Source organism: Emys orbicularis, chromosome 6 (genome assembly GCF_028017835.1).
Source record: "Emys orbicularis isolate rEmyOrb1 chromosome 6, rEmyOrb1.hap1, whole genome shotgun sequence".
Classification (NCBI taxonomy): Eukaryota; Metazoa; Chordata; order Testudines; family Emydidae; genus Emys; species Emys orbicularis.
The window spans coordinates 100,951,440-100,964,558 of NC_088688.1; positions in this window are offsets into that span (position 1 = coordinate 100,951,440).

A 13,119-nucleotide genomic window follows, 5' to 3' on the forward strand; every position below is an offset into this window, starting at 1 on the left:
AGAGGCAAAATGCTCCTAAGGTACCAAGGTCACACATTAAAATGTTAAGCTTTGTGGCACAAAATGTACAGCATGTGAAGAAAGAAAATTCTGTAACTCCGCATGGTAGTCCAATGCAATCTAATGGCGAGCTGCATCATTAAAAGTACAGAAGATTTAGTGAAGATTCTGCAGTTAAGAGTAGACAAAGCAGCCTGGAATTCATTACTAGAAGGCTTTAAAAGGGGACAGCAGTCCTTTGATAGTACGGTGACTCAGCTTCAGGAAAGTTTGTGTCTAGGGCAGGAAGGAATAACCCTGGTGGCAAATGTTAAACAATTACCTGGTGAACACTCAATGAATTATCATAAAAGATTGTCTTCTGCTTGGAATCTAAATATGCATACTAATTGGGAGGCCAATCCTCAGTATATTAATCTGTTTATAAAAAATGCAGTTCCAGGGATTAAGCACAGGGTAAACAAAAACTCTTCCTTAAATGAGGTTCTTGGCCTCATGGTGAAGACTCACCAGAAAATTCCGGCAACAAAGCAAACAACAAAACATAAAATCGCTGCGGTAGTAAAGATAGAAGGTCCCTGGGCACAAAACCTCCCAAGTAAGGAGTGGTAATGCTAACCAGCCGGGGTGAGGCAGTAGTCGCAGTATGGGTAATAGAGGATGAGAATAGTCCAGTAGGCGAGGAGAAGAGTCAGGATATGTCCAACCCCCACAAAATTAGAGGGATGTATTTACAGGACCCAGAGTTGATCTCTGTCTGTCCACAGTGTGTAATGGGATGTGCTCTATCCTCATCTGATGCCCCAGAAAGTGGCATCTGTCCAGTAAGTGGCAACTTCATGTGATTTATTGACATTCCCATCACCAACTCCAATATAGTCGTGTGCAGCAATGTATTTACAGTGTCTTGCTCTTTCCAACAGGACTAGGGAGGAACAGAGACCTCCCTCCTTGAGATCTCTGAACACACTGGACTCAGCTCCCAGGTCCTCTCTCTTTCTCCCACTTCCTTCCTTGAGCTTTCTTATACCTCTCAGCTGATGGCTAATTGGCTCATAAGGCCTTCCAGCCTGACAAGCTAATTAGCTGACACCTCTTCAGTCAGCCTTCTCTGAAGGAACTGTTTGTTGCATAAGGGATCAGAGTGCTGGCTCACCTGTTAGCTTCCAAAACTCTGTCAAAGGCTCCATATCCCATCAAGATGAGCAGGAGGAACACGCGGTCTCTACTAGCACCTTAGGCAGCAGATTGAGTGCTTGTCCAATCAGTTGGATATTTTAACCACCACCCAAATCCAAACAAATGTGGCCCCAAAGGTGGTGCAAATAGCACACATCGTACAGCAGGGACCTCCACTTTTGCAGTGAGGGTGTCAATTCTCGTGTACAGTCCTTTGCTCTTTGCAGCTGGAGGGGTGTAGCTGTCCTTGTATGTTGGTGCTGGTTGAACCAGCTAACTATGCTAATAGATATGGGGGCATCTGTACCCATTTTGCATGGAAAATAACTCTTCTGCCTCTCATCTTTCCTCAGTATACATATGCAGCACTAGTATACATATGCAGATAAGGCAAAACCTTGTATTGCAAAAACCATTGCCTCACAGCTACAGCAAAGCGTACATTGCTACTGAACTTCTACTAATAATTCACCAGTGATTAAGCCAGATGGATCATGGTAGCTCACTATATATTATCATAAAATAAACCAGGTGATGCTGACTTGTTCCCCCTTGATAGCTGCCACTTCTGACTTGCTCAAATCATTTCCCCCAAACCTCAATGATTCTCAACCCTAGACATTTCAAATGGATTTTGGTCAATCCCTTTGGGTTCTGAATGCCAGTACAAGTTTGCTGTTACCTTTAAAGGACAACAGTATACTTGGAGTTGCCTTCCCATTAGCCTTTCACAATTTTCTCTCTAAATCACAAAAAAATTTATTTCAGATATTTGCCTCCATTACAACCCCTCTGTATCAGCTTTTTAAAAATATTTTTGTCTTGGGCTGTGGTAAACTTGGTGGTGAATAACCTCACCATCATCTGAGCATCAGGATCCAGTTTGAGATCATTTGTAGTAGGTACTTATATGGCACCCATTACCATAGTATCTGAGCATCTCACAATCTGTATTGTAGCTATACTCACTACACATAAGTGCTATTATCCTCATTTTACAGCTGAAGCCCAGAGAGACTAAGTGACTTGCCCAAAGGCACACAGGAACCCTCTGGCAGAGCAGGGACATAAACCCAGGCCACCTGAGTCCCAGGCTAGTGCCCTAACCACTGGACCATCCTTCCTCTCCATACATTATGTTGGGACTGTAAGGTGGGAAACTGAGCCACAAGTCTGCCCAATTTTAGGCTTAATCAATTTTTGCCTTTATTTATGCAACTTCAGACAGAATTATTGTCACTTACAATGTCAACACATTTATGCCAAACAACAAACAGATGAGACAGAATAGCTAGAAGGTCCACGTTATTGCATTCTGAGGCAGTAGATAGTTCTTCTGCACTCCATGATGATTGTCACCTTCTCTGACCCTTTAGTCTGGTCTTTCATAGAATCATAGAATAAAATCATAGAATCATAGAATATTAGGGTTGGAAGAGACCTCAGGAGGTCATCTAGTCCAATTCTCTGCTCAAAGCAGGACCTACACCAACTAAATCATCCCAGCCAGGGCTTTGTCAAACCTGGCCTTAAAAACCTCTAAGGATGGAGATTCCACCACCTTCCTAGGTAACACATTCCAGTTCTTCACCACTCTCCTAGGGAAATAGTGTTTCCTAATATCCAACCTAGATCTCCCCCACTGCAACTTGCTTCTTGTTCAGACCATTGCTTCTTGTTTTGTCATCTGCCACCATTGAGAACAGCCTAGCTCCATCCTCTTCGGAACCCCCTTCAGGTAGTTGAAGGCTGCTATCAAATCCCCCCTCACTCTTCTCTTCTGCAGACTAAATAACCCCAGTTCCCTCAGCCTCTCCTCGTAAGTCCCCTAATCATTTTTGTTGCCCTCCGCTGGACTCTCTCCAATTTGTCCACATCCCTTCTGTAGTGGGGAGGATACCAAAACTGGACACAATACTCCAGATGTGGAAACACCGGTGCTGAATAGAGGGGAATAATCACTTCCCTCGATCTGCTGGCAATGTTCCTACTAATACAGCCCAATATGCTGTTGGCCTTCTTGGCAACAAGGGCACACTGCTGACTCATATCCAGCTTCTCGTCCACTGTAATCCCCAGGTCCTTTTCTGCAGTACTGCTGCTTAGCCAGTCGGTCCCCAGCCTGTAGCGGTGCATGCGATTCTTCCGTCCTAAGTGCAGGACTCTGCACTAGTCCTTATTGAATCTCATCAGATTTTTTTTGGCCCAATCCTCCAATTCGTCTAGGTCACTCCAGACCCTATCCCTACCTTCCAGTGTATCTACCTCTCCCCCCAGCTTAGTGTCATCCACGAACTTGCTGAGGGTGCAATTCATCCCATCATCCAGATCATTAATAAAGATGTTGAGCAAAACCGGCCCCAGGACTGACCCCTGGGGCACTCCACTTGATACTGGCTGACAACTAGACATCGAGCTATTGATCACTACCCGTTGAGCCCAACAATCTTTCTATCCACCTTATAGTCTATTCATCCAATCCATACTTTAACTTGCTGGCAAGAATACTGCAGGAGACCGTATCAAAAGCTTTGCTAAAGTCAAGTATATCACATCCTCCGCTTTCCCCATATCCACAGAGCCAGTTATCTCATCATAGAAGGCAATCAGGTTGGTAGGGCATGACTTGCCCTTGGTGAATCCATGTTGACTGTTCCTGATCACCTTCCTCTCCTCTAAGTGCTTCAAAATGGATTCCTTGAGAACCTGCTCCATGATTTTGCCAGGAACTGAAGTGAGGCTGTCTGTAGTTCCCCAGGTTCTCTTTCTTCCCTTTTTAAAATATGGGCACTATATTTGCCTTTTTCCAATCATCTGGAACCTCCCCCGATTGCCATGAATTTTCAAAGATAATGGCCAATGGCTCTGCAATCACATCAGCCAACTCCCTCAGCACCCTTTGATGCATTAGATCTGGATCCATGGAGTTGTGCATGTCCAGCTTTTCTAAATAGTCCTTAACCTGTTCTTTCACCACTGAGGGCTCCTCACCTCCTCCCCATACTGTGGTGCCCAGTGCAGCAGTCTGGGAGCAGAGCTTGTCTGTGAAGACTGAGGCAAAAAAAAGCATTGAGTATTTCAGCTTTTTCCACATCATCTGTCACTAGGTTGCCTCCCCCATTCAGTAAGGGTCCCACACTTTCCTTGACCTTCTTCTTGTTGCTAACATACCTGTAGAAACCCTTCTTGTTACCCTTCACATCCCTTGCTAGCTGCAACTCCAATTGTGCCTTGGCCTTCCTGATTACACCCTTACATGCTCTAGCAATATTTTATACTCCTCCCTAGTCATCTGTCCAAATTTCCACTTCTTGTGAGCTTCCTTTTTGAGTTTAAGATCACCAAAGATTTGACTGTTAAGCCAAGCTGGTTGCCTAACATATTTGGTATTCTTTCTGCACATTGGGATGGTTTGTTCCTGCACCCTCAATAAGGCTTCTTTAAAATACAGCCAGCTCTCCTGGACTCCTTGCCCCCTCATATTAGCCTCCCAAGGGATCTTGCCCATCAGGTCCCTGAGAGAGTCTAAGTCTGCTTTTCTGAAGTCCACGGTCCATATTTTGCTACTCTCCTTTCTTCCTTTTGTCAGGATCCTGAACTCCAACCATCTCATGGTCACTGCTGCCTAGGTTGCCACCCACTTCTACTTCCCCCACCAATTCTTCCCTGTTTATAAGCAGCAGGTCAAGAGGAGCATGGCCCCTGGTTGGTTCCTCCAGCACTTGTAACAGGAAGTTGTCCCCAACACTCTCCAAAAACTTTCTGGATTGTCTGTGCATTGCTGTATTGCTTTCCCAGCAGATGTCAGGGTGATTGAAGTCCCCCCATTAGAACCAGGGCCTGTGATCTGGAAACTTCAGCTAGTTGTCTGAAGAAAGCCTCGTCTACCTCATCCTTCTAATCTGGTGGTCTATAGCACACACCTACCATGATATCACCCTTGTTGCTCTTGCCTCTAAACTTAACCCAAAGACTCTCAACAGGCTTTTCTCCAGTTTCATACTGGAGCTCTGAGCAATCATTCTGCTCTCTTACATACAATGCAACTCCTCCACCTTTCCTCCCGTACCTGTCCTTCCTGAACAGTTTATACCCATCCATGACAGTGTTCCAGTCATGTGAACTGCCTCACCAAGTTTCTGTTATTGTTCCTTGATTGTGCCAGGACTTCCAATTCTTTCTGCTTGTTTCCCAGGCTTCTTGCGTTCGTGTACATGCACCTAAGATAACTAGCTGATTGCCCTACTTTCTCAGTATGAATCAGGAGGTTTCCCCTTCTTGTACCCTCCTCCTTGTGTTTCCTCCCGGTATCCTACTTCCCCACTTACCTCTGGGCTTAGGTCACCATCCCCCGGCGAACCTAGTTTAAAGCCCTCCTCACTAGGTTAGCAAGCCTGCCTGCAAAGATGCTCTTCCCTCTCTTTGTTAGGTGGATCCCATCTCTTCCTAACAGTCCTTCTTCCCGGAACAACATCCCATGGTCGAAGAATCCAAAGCCCTCTCTCCGACACCACCTGCGTAACCATGCATTCACCTCCACAATTTGACGGTTCCTACCTGGGCCTTTTCCTTCAACCGGGAGGATGGACGAGAACACGACTTGCGCCTCAAACTCCTTTATCCTTCTTCCCAGAGCAACGTATTTTGCAGTGACCTGCTCAAGGTCATTCTTGGTAGTATCATTGGTGCCCATGTGGAGAAGTAGGAAGGGGTAGTGGTCCGAGGTCTTGATCAGTCTTGGCAAACACTCAGTCACATCCTGGATTCTAGCTCCAGGCAAGGAGCACACTTCTCAAGTCTCCCGGTCTGGTTGGCAGATGGATAACTCCATCCCGCTTAGGAAGGAGTCCCGGCCACCACCACCCGTCTCCTCCTCTTGGAAGTGGTGGTCATGGAACCCCCATCCCTAGGACAATGCATTCCATGCCTTCCGGCCGATGGGGTCTCCTTCTGATCCCTTCCTCAGAGGGCTCTTCCAAATCCTTCTCCGCAGTAGTACCTGTGCAGAGAGCCTGAAAACGATTTTGCACCTCTATCTGCATTGGGGGTATATGGGTTCTCCTCTTTCTTCTTCTGGAGGTCACATGCTGTCTATATTCTTCCCCATTCTGCAGAGCACTCTCTGATTCTTCAGCATGTTGTGCTTCCAGCACCAAACACTGACTTCTATCAGAAAATCTTCACGTTCTCTGATGCAGTGCAGGGTTGATACTTGGTTCTCTAGTCCTTTAACCTTCTCTTCCAATATGCAGACCAGCTTGCACTTCGTACAGACAAAGTTGCTTTTGTCCTCTGGGAGAAAGACAAACATGGCACATTCTGAGCAGGCCACAACAGCTGATCGCTCACTATCCGTGTCTTCCTTCTAAGAGGCTCCTCAGATGTTGTATGTACTGCTCACAGGAGCCTGAAAGGCAAAAACACTCTGTGCAAACTCCCCGCAGGCAAACTCCCTCTGTTTGCCTCTCCTCGGTTCACTGCTCACTCAGTTTGCTGCTGGCTGCCTTTTTATGAGGCTGCTGGCTCGAAGCAGGTGGCCCGGCTCAAAGCCTTCCCTCCAATCAACCACTCAAGGCCCACCTGTTTCAGTTTCTGGCATCATGTTTCTTCAATTTTCTGCCTTGTTCACTTGAATCTCTTAATACATTTCCTCATTATGTATTTCTTAATCTTTCACCAAGCAGCTTCAAGCATGTTCAGCCTTTCTTATGTAACCCATACAATACTCATACATAAGCTTCAATTTACACAATTTTTGCTATTTAGACAATTTCTATGTCATTCTGTTTCATGTCCTCTTGCACTGGGTTTTCCCAATTAAAAGGGCTTCTTGTCTTTTCAGATTTGTGTGTGGGTTTCTTTTTTTTTTTTTTAACCCTCAAAACTTCCAGCACAACATGCTACCTTTGTCCTGTCAGCAATAATGTCTTTTTAAACAAATCAGCAAATCTATATAAAAGGAGAAGAACTAGCAAAACAACATATCATGCCATTACTTCATCTAAAGTCATTAACTATCCATAATAACAAATATCAAAGTATAACTAACAAAGCTCTTAATCTTACCATTCAATTATTCATTTATCTTTATATTTCAATATTCAATTCTACGCCCTTAGCCTATCTGCGGTGTAGGTTTTAAAAGGCACTGTGACCTCAAAGTGTGTGTGAATAAATATTTTTTTATCTTCTTTAAACATTATACCCTCTTCACTCAAAATCCATTTTTTTGTGAATCATTACAAAACCCACGTCATTAGATTACCTGAGTTGCATTTTGAGGGGTGTCTCAATTTTAGCATCTTAATAATCAATTGTTCCCCAACAATGAGATCATAGGTGACTGAACATTATGGCTCCCAGAGCTGTCAACCAGGTGAGTGTTAAAAAACATTCAGAGTTAACAATGACATTCTGTCCCCTTTAATTCATATTGTCGTGGCAATAAAGGCCCAACAGCATGAGTAGTTACTCTTTAACTCTAAATTTTATTTTTAGCTTGTTTATATCACAACCCTAAGGCCATATATCTAATCTAGATATACATTTTTAATGGAAGAGCTGGTGTGGCCTGAACTAGAGTGTCACAAATGGGAATGGTATTATAGCTGTACCTTATGTATAAAGGGACACCTAATAAACATGAAAGACAATATCTTTAAAACTGATAAAGAAAACATTTTTTACACAGTACATGATTAGTCAGTGGAACTTACTGCCAAAAGATATTATTGAAGCCAAGAGATTCAAAATAAAATCATGAATGATGTGGAGAAAGTGAATAAGGAAAAGTTATTTACTTGTTCCCATAATATAAGAACTAGGGGCCATCAAATGAAATTAATGGGCAGCAGATTTAAAACAAATAAAAGGAAGTTCTTCTTCACACAGCGCACAGTCAACCTGTGGAACTCCTTGCCTGAGGAGGTTACGACTATAACAGATAACTGGATAAATTCATGGAGTCCATTAATGGCTATTAGCCAGGATGGGTAAGGAATGGTGTCCCTAGTCTCTGTTTGTCAGAGTGTGGTGATGGACGGCAGGAGAGAGATCACTTGATCATTACCTGTTAGGTTCATGCCCTCTGGGGCACCTGGCATTGGCCACTGTTGGTAGACAGGATACTGGGCTGGATGGACCTTTGGTCTGATCCAGTATGGCCATTCTTATATTCTTATGTTCTTAAAAATAGGATTAGATATTGATAGGGCAATAATATCCAGTTATGTAAGATAAACATACAGAAGGGTTATAAACCTTCATGCTGAAGCTGTACACTAACTGCTTGGAGTTAGGAAGCAACATAGGCAGGTTATTTCACTTTGTGATAGCTAGGAGGTAAATGAAAGACACAGTCTTCAATAATTATCCATTACTGAGTTTCTTGTACTCTCCTCTGAAATATCATGCACTGGCTTCTGTCAGAGACAGGATTCCAGACTAAATGGACCCTAGTATGACGGTTCCAATATTTCTGTTTGTATATCATAATGAGTTCTTTTAAGAAACCTTTTGCTCTAAAGACATTAAAAATGTGGGTTTAACTTCCCATTTAGTGGCACTAATTACATGCAAATAGTGTATAATTTCAAGCTGAGGTGCTACATTGTAATTTTTATGCACTGTAATTGCATGAAGTTATCTAAGTTCTTCAACATTGGTGTCTTCAAAAATGACATAATTACTCATTTGTTTTTACTGGGTGTTAATGTAGGCTTATGTACAATTCATTAATACACTCTATTAGTAAACCCATCTGGGCTGACCAGTGCATGTGGATTGTGGAAGCCCCCGGCTAGCTTCTGTCTCTTGCTGACACATGGAGCTGCATCTTCAAATCACTGTCTACTTGTTTTTCTACTGTAGTTCTTATCCTTAACTCCTTTTGGGTTGGATTCCATTACTTTATCTTTTATGCTTGTTTCCTAATATATCCTATATGACCCAAGTTTCAGTCTAAAAACTTGCACTTAATCAGCCCATTAAGATGTCATGAGCCACATATGTTCCCTCCCTTAATGCGCTTTATGGGCTTCTTGGCCAGTAGGCCAATTTGCTCAATCAAAAGACAAACTGGGTCTGTTTGTAAGAAGGTTCGGGGAGAGGCTTAAGAATTTGCCCTCCTCTTCAAGCAGAATGGCAATGTAACCCAGCTGCACCAAGTATGGACAAAAACAGGGTAATAATAATAATGATCCCATGTCCTCACAGCTCTGATTAGGGGACAGTCACTTTGGATGCCCTTTTATTGCCCAAAACTATAGCTGTTGTTAAATGTACAGCTCACCAGACCCCTCATGATGAAGTTACCCGTGGAAATGCTTTGACATTTGTGTACTGCAGTGTGGACACAGGAGCCCTGTGTTCTGGCCCAGATTCAAAAATTCTTAAGCAAGGGTTGGCAATCAGTAGATATTCAAACCCTGGGTTCTCAAACCCAGAGGCCACTGGGCTTACATGACACTGTAGACATACCCTAAGTGTATTTGACATTTGGATCAGCACTGAGATCTTTCTGGACTGAGTTGATACTGCTTTACAGGGGTCATGTAGGACTGATGTATAATTTTATAATATATCAAAATATATTTAACTTTTGGATTTCTTCTTTATTAATAGACTAGATGATGACACTTAAAATTAAACTAATTTGCATAGTGATAGTTTGCCTATTATTATTATTGTTGTTTATTTATGTATTTTGTTTGTATCTTTATTTCACAAAATTCACAATGGTTGACTGCACCACCGCAGACAGTTTTACAATGAAAGGCGGTTGCTTGTCTGTTTCTTGCATTCTGTTAAATATTTCTTATTCCTTCAGACTACACCACAAGGACCATTTGACTGTCCCCTCTGGCTTCTGCATCTTGCTTCCAGCGTGAACAGACAGGTAATAACCATTCAGCAGGGCCATTACCTCTTCTAAAGACTATTATCAAAATGGTCATTATACATAATGGAGATTATTACAGGCAGCTTGAGAGATTTTTTTTAGATACATCTCTACAGTAATAGGTGGCCCTTTTTAGCCTTACACATCGGTGGGGATAATATCAGGGCACAAAATACATGGCAAATGTTGCTTTTTATCCAAACTTTCTCAGCTTTTAATGCATTTTCAGTATTGGTTTGTGGATTTAAATAATATTTATCCAACAACTGTGAATTTTAACTATTGATAAATATACTGCAAGCCAAGTGTAACATTTAAAAATATAAAGTTAAAACTCAGGTATAACCATATACTGTGTCTGTGAATTCTCCGTTAGGTGTTGTGTGTTATAATGAGCTGTGAGGCTGTGAGTTAAAAAAACATTTCCAGTACAGCAGATTTCCAGGCAATTGTAAGCGTTATGTGAGAGTTGGAGATTAAGGGCATGATTTTTAAAGGGTCTCTTACTGACTTCCAATTTTGCAGGTGCAAATTTGCTGTAACTTGGTCTGCATTTGTCTTTTTTATATGCAACATTGTATTGTCTGGATAATATTGATATGGGAACATTCAGGTAGAAGAATAATTTGCATGGTCAAAAAGGGTATTATAAGTGGTGATGAATGAATAGGAACTTGACAAAGCACAATATAAGTGCATTTCTATTAGACTTTGTATCTGAACTTAACACAAGAAAGTTACATTTTAAAGCAATAGATGAAAAAGGACCTCCTTAAAAGAGAACAGATAGACCCTCCTGCACTCTTTCTAATATAGCTGGGGGTGGGAGGCATATTATACAATTGTCCATGGCTTAATCATAGTGTCAGGACACGGCAAAGGGGTATTTTCAAGGCTGGGGAACAGTGGTTCAGTACCTAGCAGCTATAGTCCTTCTTACACATTCTTTTTTTCTTTGTATTATTGGCCAAGTTAGAGGGAAGACTTAGGGGAGTGGAGAGGCTGGGTTGGGGATATTATTATTCATATCGTCTCACCAAGGAGAGACCATCCATACTTGTACATTTTCCCTGAAATTTCCTGTGAGGGACTTCAAGAAAAGCTTGGATCCAATGTGGCAGAGCTTTTGTTAACTACATCCCTTCCACTTGGAGGCTCTCTTGTCATTTTACACTAACCTTGAATTTGTATGCGTTTCAAAGTGACTGTCTCCTAATCAGAGCTGTGAGGACATGGGATCATTATTATTATTATCCTGTTTTTGTCCATACTTGGTGCAGCTGGGTTACATTGCCATTCTGCTTGAAGGATGCCCGTCCTCCCCCTTGACAAGAATGTTCATCTTTTCATTGGGGTACATACACTCTCTAAAAAACCTCTCTGCTTCTAATATCTTCACTCATCTTGCATAGGTAAGTAAAGACTTCATAGCCAAGTCTTTTATTTTCTCTCTCTTGTATGTATCTCATTAACCCCCCTCTTCCATTTTGCAGCAGACATTTTTAACTGCTCATATACATTGTATTTCTCATCACTCGGCTCTTGCTAAAGTGATGCCTGCTTCTCCCAGTCACACAGTTCCTTTCCAACCGTAGCTAACGGGGGGAGCAGGGACCTCTGTAATGTGTGTAGAAAGAGGAATAAAATAAGGAACTTGAGCAACAACAGCCATAGCCCAAAAAGTGATCAGAAGAGAACTTACATCCTGAAATAGTATTTTCCAGAAAATTACTTCACTGTTGAAGATTTGATTTGTTTTTTTTTTAATCCCATTATATCTCTCTAAACCCTGATCCTTTGGGGCAATGTCCCCCAATATCATGGGTGAGGTAATATCTTTTATTGGGCCAGCATCTGTTGGTGAAAAAGACAAGCTTTCAAGCTCCATGGAGCTCTTCTCCAGGCCAAGAAGAGCTCTGTGGAGCTCAAAAGTTTGTCTCTTTCGCAAACAGATGTTGGTCCAGTAAAAGATATTACCGCACCACCTTGTCTCTCTCATGGCCTGGAACCAACATGGCTACAACAACCCTGCAAACAATATTATATACAGACAACTATGAGTGTTTGAAAGTAGGGGAGCATAACCTTAACTTTAGTGGCTGATTATAATAAATGTGAGAATAAAGATGGATGAAGAGTACCCTCCAACTATAGCGACATCTATGCTGCCTCACAAATTGTGTGTCAGAGCAAGGTTCTAAAGTATCCTCCTCCTTCCCTTTTATTCGCTCCACTCTCTTTTCCCACTCAAGCAATGACTGTCACAGTGAATCCAGTCTGTATGGCCTCAGGGATGTAAGGGCTCAGGAGCGCAAGTCTTTTCCTGTATTTAAATCTCACAGGTCATGGCAATGGGCCATCTGTTACCCGGGATTTTTGATGTTAATAAGTTATTGTGCGGATTGGCAGCAATTGGCCAAAAGAGCTATTGGGCTCAAAAAATTCACTGACAATAAGATATGAAGGTAAACATCATTAAAAAACATTTCCACTCTGGGGATGGCTGCGGTAAATCATCTGAATTGTGATTCTTCAAAGAAGATTACTGTATGTACCATGAATAATGCTTCAATCAAATATTGATTTGGGTGGGGGAAGAGGGATTTTTTCCCCTCCAGACTACGTGCGTGCCAAAAATCATAGATTTGTAGTTAGGGCCCCAAGTAATAGCTGAGAAGTACCCTGTGAATGTGGGGGCTAAAGGTGGCACAAAGCTCACTTGTGCACTCCCCTAGCCCTGGGGCTGCTGTCTGAGCTGGAGAAGCTAGAACTGAGGCAATGCAAATGGGGGCTTGACATCACCTTTGCAGCCTGTAGGGTTCCTCTAACTTATGCTGGCTCCTAACGATTGCTGGGACTGAAACCACCACCAGTCCAGTGTAGCAGCATCCTTTCCTCACATCCTGTACATCAGCAGCAGAGGGTGATGACTCAGGCCTCCATGCCAGTTCTGTGTGATGGCAGGATCTCCCAACACTGATGTGATCCTGCCATGGCTAGACCCACTGGCTTTATGGCCAGAATCCTCTAGTGCAGGCGTA